The following is an 8,537-nucleotide window of genomic DNA, read 5'->3' as shown; positions in this document are numbered from 1 at the left end:
CCAGGGCCCTGGCTGTCCCTTTCTTCCCTGGGCTGAGCATCGTCTGATTATCAGGTTCAGGGGGACAGATTGTGTGCCTTGGGATAACTCTGCTCTTAAGATCCAGTCAACTGGAGAGCTGGCTCGGCAGTTAATGTTCTGTAATGGTCATTTTGTCTCAATTTGTTCAGAGTCTCAGCAGGAAAGAAGGCTGCTCTTGGGCACTTTAGGGTCCCCCAAATATTACCCTAGAGATGTGTCAAACTCCAGTTTGTAATGACGGACATTCACTGATTCACAACACCCCAAAGATCATTTTAGGCAAATACCTTGGTGCATTAAAAAAAAAAAAATAGCACAGGCAAATTGTTTACAGTAGAATTCCCAAAGACATGAGCTTTCATGTCTAAATCAAGATGAATGGAAAAAGTCAACTCCCAACATTGATAGAAATTGTGAAGAGGAACTGGAGAGATGACTGGTTAAGAGCACTGACTGCTCTTCCAGAGGTCCTGAGTTCAATTCCCAGCAACCACATGGTGGCTCACAACCATCTGTAATGGTGTGTCTGAAGTATATACATATATATAAAATAAATAAATAAATCTTAAAAAAACAAAAACAAAAACAAACAAACCAGATCATCATTTAAAAAAGAAAGAAAAGAAAAAGAAATCGTGACGGGACCTGGGGAGGTGGTCAGTTAGCATAAAGTGCTGGCTCTACTCTTTATGTGAGAACTTGAGTTTAACCCCCCAAGACAACTGGGTGCCTCAGCTCTGGGTGGCAGAGGACAGGAGGGTGCTTGAGGCCTTCCAGTCTAGCTAACCAGTGACCGGGTTTCTCCAAAGGCCTTGTCTCAGAAACTAAGGTTAAGGACTGGGGCCATTGCACAGTGGGAGAGTGTTGCCTAGCATGTGTGAGGAAGGCCCTAGGTTCAATATCCAGCACTGGTAGAAAAAAAAAACTAAAAATAAGGTGGACCTAGCAGCCTTATTTATAATAGCCAGAAGCTGGAAAGAACTCTGACGTCCTTCAACAGAGGAATGGATACAGAAAATGTGGTACATCTACACAATGGAGTATTACTCTGCTATTAAAAACAATGACTTCATGAAATTCACAGGCAAATGGATGGAACTAGAAATCCTGAGTGAGGCAACCCAATCACAAAAGAACACACATGGTATGCACTCACCGATAAGTGGATATTAGCCCAGAAGCTCAGATTACCCAAGATACAATCCACAGACCACATGAAGCTCAAGAAGAAGGACAACCAAAGTGCAGATGCTTCAGTCCTTCCTAGAAGGGAGAACAAAAATATTCACAGGAGGAAATATGGAGGCAAAGTTTGGAGCAGAGACTGAAGGAAAGGCCATTCAGAGTCTGCCCCACCTGGGGATCCAGCCCATATATAGCCACCAAACCCAGACAATATTGGTGATGCCAAGAAGTGCAAACTGACAGGAGCCTTATGTAGCTGTCTCCTGAGAAGCTCTGACAGAGCATGATGAATACAGAGGCAGATGCTTGCAGCCAACCATTGAACTGAGAAGGGCTTCCCAATGGAGAAGTTAGAGAAAGGAATGAAGGAGCTGAAGGGGTTTTCAACCCCATAAGAACAACAATACCAACCAACCACAGCTCCCAGGGTCTAAACCACTCTCCAAAAAGTACACATGGAGGGACCCAGGGCTCCAGCTGCATATGTAGCAGAGGATGGCCTTGTTGGGCATCAATGGGAGGAGAGGCCCTTGGTCCTGCCAAGGCTAGATGCCCCAGGGTAGAGGAATGTCAGGGTGGGGAGGCAGGAAGGGGTGGGTGGGAGGGTGGGGGAACACCCTCATAGAAGCAGGGGGGTGGGGTGGGATAGGAGGGTTATGGACGGGGAACTGGGAAAGGGGATAACATTTAAAATGAAAAAAAAAAAAAAAAAAAACCAAAAAAACAAAACCCAATTTTAAAAAAAGTAGAAAAAAAGGTGGACAGCCAATGAGGAAGATATGTAACAGTTACTTCCAGTTTATGAACACACACATGTGTACACACACACACATACACACACACATACACACACACACACATACACACACACACACATACACACACACACATACACTCACACACACATACACTCACACAGGTACAGAGGGAGGCAGAGAGAGGCGGGGAGAGGGAGAGGGAGAGGGAGAGGGCGGAGAAAGTCGGGAAGGGAACACCTCTATAATAAAGGGGTCTACTTTCTCTTTCAGTTCTAGGATCAAGTCCAGGGCCTTGCACGTACCAAGCAAGGGCTCTCTACCACTGAGGTACAACCCCGGCCCCCACAAAAGGCAAAAACTAATATTGATCTACTCCTTCTAATAAGATGGGTTCTGGCTAAGTGTGGTGGTGTACGCCTTTAGTCCCAGCTCTTAGGAAGCAGAAGCAGGCAGATCTCTGTGAGTTTGAGGCCAGCCTGGTCTACAGAGTGAGTCCCAAGACAGCCAGAGCTACATAATAGCTCCTGACTCCAAACACAAAATCAAAAACGAAAGATGCGCTGTGTGCTAAGCATGCTGTCTGCACTAATACTTTTCGTCTTCATTACTCCCTTGTGCGATGGAGATCAGTATCACATCCAAATTTTATATCAAGGGTCTGCAAATGAAAATCGTAGATGCGCTAAGCCCAGGCCACTGTGATTAGTAGATGTCAAGGTCTCGCCTTTGTCTGTGTGGCTTTGGAGACTGTTCTCAACCACCCACTACAGGGTATTCCCGTGGGTCGATCTGGTATTTGAAAATGTGTGCCAACTTTTGGGGGCTCAGTGCACACACATGCGTGGCGCACACAGCATCTGCAGCCACACTCATTCCAAACTGTACGACTTACAAGCCAGGAGATAAGGTACCTCTGTCTTCTTGTCAGCAGGACAGAGCTGCTTATTTAGCGTTTGTGAAGAACGGAATAATTCTGCCTGGCAAGTAAGTCCTCATTTAGTCAAATGAGTTCATTTACTTTACAATGATTTTTTTTTATTCCGAAGGCAGCTGTGCGAATTTATATTTGTGTTTTTCATAAAATAATTCAAACCGCGTACAAGTACGTGTCACAAAAAGAGAACGTTTCCAAGCGCAAGGCCCTGGGTTCAGTCCCCAGCTCCGAAAAAAAGAAAAAAGAAAGAAAAAAAAAGAGAGAGAGAGAGAACGTTTTAGGCTGGAGAGCAGTTAGGTCAGCAGCTACAGGCCAAGGCTCAGTACCAAAAGGGCAAAAAGTGGGAGTCTCCTTTTTGTTTCCGTGGGTTTTCAGGCCCCTTCCTTCCTCCTTCCTCCCTCCCTGCCTCCCTCCCTCCCTGCCTCCCTCCCTTTCTTCTCATAAATACATTGTTGAGTGTTTTTGTTTTGTTTTGTCATTTTGTTTTTTTTTTGGTTCACTTTTGAGCGAGGCGTCCCTTGTATCCCGGGCTAGTTTTGAACTTGATACCCAGCAACAGTACTTCTTGACCCTCCTGCCTCCACCTCCCGGTGGTGGGATCACAGATGTACACTGCCATTCCTCAGTGACAGGGTGCTGTGTCTGAACCCAGAACCCAGGGCTTTGTGCACGGGAGGTGAGCTCTCTACAACTGAACCCTATTCCCAGCCTAGGTACACAGCTGTGTTCATATATACTTCGAGCATCGCACTAGGAGGCCAGCTTTGCATAGTAATTAACAGATGGATACTGGAACGAGACTGATCCAGTACAGGTTCCAGCTCATCGAAACCACTGGTGTGACTTCTGACAAGTGAACTAAGTCCCAGAAGCTCAGTTTTCTCCATTTCTTATATATTTGGTTGTGAGCCTAGCCTTTAACGGCTGAGCCATCTCTCCAGCCCAGTTTTCTCTATTTCTATAATAAAAAAAAGAATTCTTCCTTAATAGGGAGAGTACGTATTAATGTACGTAAAGTTCTTCAAATGTTGCCCTACACACAGAAAACGGTCAGTAAATGTTAGTACTTATAATAATCTGCAAACGTGCTGTGGTGGTTTGAATGAGAATGGCCCCCAAAGGCTCACGTGTTTGCATACAGCTTCACTCCCCAGTTAGTGAACTGTTTAAATGGATCGGAAGGGTTAGGGGGTGTGGCCTTGTTGGAGGAAGTACGTCACTCAGGGTTCAAAAGTTCACACTAGGTCCAGTGGCTCTCTGCCTGCTGCCTGTGGCTCCGGATGCAAAGCTCTCAGCTACTGCCCGGCCCATACCTGCCTGTCTGCTGCCATGCTCCCCACCATGATGGTAATGGACTAAGCCTCTAAAATTATTAGTAGGCCCTCAATTAAATTCTTTCTTTTATAAGAGTTGTCTTAGTAATGGTGTCTCTTCATAGCAATAAAAATCCTAACTAAGACACATGCTATACTGGGATTTGCTTCCTCTTAATATAGGAATAAATAAATATATAAGTGTGTGTGTGTCTCTCTGTGTGTGTGTGTGTGTGTGTGTGTGTGTGTGTGTGTGTGTGTGTATTTCTTTAAAGCCTTTAAATGTTTACTTATTTAACTTTATGTGTATGGATGGTCTGCTTGCATATATGTGTGTATGTGTGTATGTATGTATGTGATGCTATATGTATGCCTGTGATAAGGTTAGAATAGATCATCTGATCCCTTAGGACTGGAGCTACAGGGCTGGAGAGATGGCTCAGTGGTTAAGGGCACTGACTGCTCTTCCAGAGGTCCTGAGTTCAGTTCCCAGCAACCACATGGTGGCTCATAACCATCTGTGATGGGATCCGATGCCCTCTTCTGGTGTGTCTGAAGATAGCTACAGTGTACTCACATAAATAAAATAAACAAATATTTTTTTAAAAAAGAATTTTAGGATTGGTCACCAGCCCTAATTTATCTTCTACCTTCCTTATCTAACAAATGCACACATCATTTATCTTACATAGATAACATGTGCACATGATCAACGGGGTAAAACAAACCTTTTCCACAGTAGTCTAACCTGAGCTCATATTCCCCACGCTAAGTGAGCAAATACAACTGAAAGAGTAATACTACTAAAATAATGACTATTTCACCACTCATTACAGATAGGGAAACTGAGGCATAGAGCAGTTGATTGACTTGTCAACGTTTCATGGTTAGAAGGAAGAGAACTGAGTCCAGCAGTCCCCTTCCTGAGTCCACACACTTCCTGTTTTTGTTTGTTGTTGTTTTGTTTTGCTTTGCTTTGCTTTGAGACGAGGTCTCACTGTGTGGCCCAAGATGATCTTGGATGCACCAATTTCAGCTTCTCAAATGCAGGGTTATAGGCCCTCACCAACTACCACACTCCACTGAGTCCATAACTTCCCTCCCTCTCTGTTTTAGACAGGCACTCATGTAGCTCTGGTTGGTCTAGAACTTGCTATGAAATCTGCCTGCCTTTTGTCTCTCAATGATGGGCTTAAAGTTGTGTTCCACCAGCTCAGCACGGTGGCTTTTACTTCACTGAAACTTCAAGCCCTCATCCTGCCACCTTTTACACCCGCCTTACAGATAAGAACTCAGCTTCTCTGGAATATGTTTAGGGGCCCAAAGGGCTCCATGACCCTTAAATCAACACGACTCCTCAGAGGCCCAAAGCCAGCCAGCCTGTCCAAGGAATATTACTAAGGGTAGCCAGCCACACTGAGAAAGCCCCCCTGTGATACTCCAGGGCTTGTTGCCTCCAGGGCTCTGGCTCTAACTTCTCGGCTCTGCAGTCTTTGTGCTATACTGGACCACTGCAGAGCAAACCCACAATGCAGGGTGGTAGGCAGGCCACCATGAAGCAAACAAACGATTGTGTTGTGGTTGGTCTGGGAACAATGCATTTCCAGTTAGGTAGTCCAAAGCCCATGAAAATAACTTTACCTTTTTCCTGATTTATTCTGGGTCTGAGTCTTTCACAACTGACTCGGCCAACTCACATTCACGAAACGCTAAGGCCCAGAGGTCTGGTCAGAAGTTTGCTAGTAGAACGTGAAGCTTGTCTCTGTCCTCTCTCAAAGTTCCCGTCCCTTCCCTCTGGCAGCATTTAAGTTTTGTACTAAATGCCTTTTTCTTTAAAGATATGACTGAGATATTTCTTTTGGAATATGTCCAAACAATCTGGGAAATGCAAACTTGACATTAGCCGCAGAGAAGTTTTTTTTTTTTTTTATGTTTTTTCATTAAACTCAAAGGAACAAAAGAAAAGAAGAAAGAGAAAAGAAAAGAAAAGCAAGGCAGATGAATGTAAGGCAAAGTGTGAATTGTGATCTTTAGAAACCAGGACAGCCCTCCACATGGAAGATTTTCGTGAAGCTCAATGGAAAAAAATATATAAACATATATTTTCCAGAACAATACAGTGTTCTGGAAAGTTGTTTTATTAATGAGAAGAGTGTGTACTTTTATTTCAAAAGCCACTTCCCACCCTAACCTTCTAAAGCCTGCATTTTCCCCCTCCTAAAAACAGTCGTGTATCTCTGGATTATGTACTCACAGAAAGACAGGACCTCGGGCCAGTCTTCCACCCATCCTGAAGCTTGACCTTTGGCTCGTGGAACTTCCTGTCCTGTCCCAGCTGTGACATGTTACAAGTCGACTTGAAAACGGTGGACTTTGCTGCACTCTGGGAGACTTTGCTATGAGTCTGACCCTTTGGATTTTAGGAAATAGGTGGGTGGCATGAAAAAAGGGATGGGAAGGCCTGGGGAGGAACGGGGCTTCTGCAGGACTAGTTCTGACTCCTACCCTTTGCTCTGCACAATAGCCAAGTAGGCAAATTGCCTTTCCTATGGATGCTTAACCCAACCTGGATCACAAGGAGGTGGTGGTTGAGCAACGTGTAGACAAAGAGCTTGCCTTGCCTTTGATCACGGTGCGTAAACCGTGATTGATTACAAGAAGCAATGTCCTAGCAGAACTGCTACAACCCAAGTCAGAAGTTGATTGCAAAAGTGGGTGATTCATTCTCACTTAAATATTAATTAAGAAGAAAACCCAAGCCTAGCAGAGAGATGCAGGCCTGTGGGACTAGCTCTTAGAAAAGTAGAAGCAGGAAGAGGAAAGAGTTCACTGTCATCTTCATCTACAGAGTCTGAGGCCAGCCTGGGCTATATGAGACTACTAGAACACTGAAACAAATCAGCCACCATTGCCTCCTGTCCCAGTCTCTTCCAGTAATGTCATCTAATGGCACTGCTATTACTCTTGGCTCCTGCTAAAGTAGTAGACCCAGCAGCTCTGTTTTATATCATGTGATCCCAGTCTGGTTTCATGGCTGAAAGGACTAGAGGCATGACCTGATTCTAGGGCAGCTGGTCCACAGACTGCCTGTGAGTCGGTCTAAAAGCACACTGGGGCAGAGTTAGCTCTGCTGTTACCTTGCCCTCTGTGTTCTTTATACGCTTATTTTGTACATGTTGTACTAAGTACACGTTCTAACATTGGTTTATTGTGTATTGTGCATAGGAAGAGGGTGAGGGTGTATGGGTGCTATACTGTAGCATGTATATAAAGGTCACAGGAAGGTTTTCAGGAGTCCCCCTTTCCTCTTCCATGTCGTGGGTCTGTGGACAAAACTCGGGGTTGTCAGGTTTGACAGCAAGAGCCTTTTCCCATGAGCCATCTTGTTGGCCCATTAACTTGGTTTTTTTTTTAAGGTTTGTTGGTTTGCCTTACAGTTTGAAGAAGAAACGGGAAGATGAAGTAAGATGATGAGGTGGATGAGAACTTGGGCAGGACTGTACTGGAACAATCGGCCATTCTATTAGTGACAACACATTGACACAGCTATTCTACCCTCACAGAGGAGCCATGAAAACCAAGAGAACCCTTATCAGCTACTAGGAAAGCAGGAAGGGGTGTGGCCCAACTCTCAATGAAATCAGTGAAGCTTTTCGTATTTTAACTGATGGATCCTGCTGAGGTGCCCTCCGAGTGGCTCTCACCTGAGAACTAGCTTTCAGTACTAGTTTTTATCTGAGGCTAGCCTATTACTAGGGTTTCCTTTAATGGATTTTTAGAAGATGCTTCTGTTCTCTGTTCTCTGTTTGCAGTGTTGGGGATTAAACAGAGCCCTGAACACTCCAGACAAGCCCTTTACCATTGAGCTATGACCTGTGCCCTCTTAAACACTCCCATTACCTTATCGTGTGTCTTTCTTAACATTCTTATGCTTGAGCTAACGGGCGTGAGGAGATAGAGACCCGCAGCCAAAATAAAGTTAGAGTGTGCGTTGTCTAGCAGGCTATAAAAATGGGACCAAAGTAAAGGGGACTGAGGGGTCAGGAAAGTCTGAAGCGGAAGTGACGAAGCACCAGGGTGCACACCTGTGCTCCAGGACTCGGGAGGAGGAAGCCAGAGATAAGGAGCTCAAGGTCATCCTCACTACGTGACAAGTTCAAGGTCATCCTGGGCTCTAAAGAAAAGAAAAAGAACCGGACGATTTTGTAAAGACTCATGAAGTTACAAAAAAATGTTCCTGAAACCAGCTTAAGTTGATTAAAAAAGAAAGAAGAAGAATGTCAGGCCTGGTGGCTCATACCTTTAATCCTAGCACTGGGAAGGTAG

At 44.8% G+C, this 8,537-nt stretch overlaps 1 long non-coding RNA gene across 1 annotated transcript; it reads left to right on the top strand.

Annotated features, from left to right (window-relative positions):
• The first annotated feature begins 4,135 nt into the window (after positions 1-4,135).
• On the top strand, positions 4,136-8,489 carry LOC148005064 (uncharacterized). Its single transcript, XR_015622748.1, has 3 exons — positions 4,136-4,245; positions 6,468-6,641; positions 7,649-8,489. It is a non-coding gene; the product is annotated as an uncharacterized LOC148005064 (long non-coding RNA).
• The last annotated feature ends 48 nt before the right edge of the window (positions 8,490-8,537 follow it).

The sequence above is a fragment of the Rattus norvegicus genome, chromosome 6 (assembly GCF_021556685.1).
Source record: "Rattus norvegicus strain SHRSP/BbbUtx chromosome 6, alternate assembly SHRSP_T2T, whole genome shotgun sequence".
NCBI classification, from domain to species: domain Eukaryota; kingdom Metazoa; phylum Chordata; class Mammalia; order Rodentia; family Muridae; genus Rattus; species Rattus norvegicus.
The sequence above is the reverse complement of the archived record's forward strand: the minus strand, read 5'-3'. Positions and strand labels throughout refer to the sequence as shown.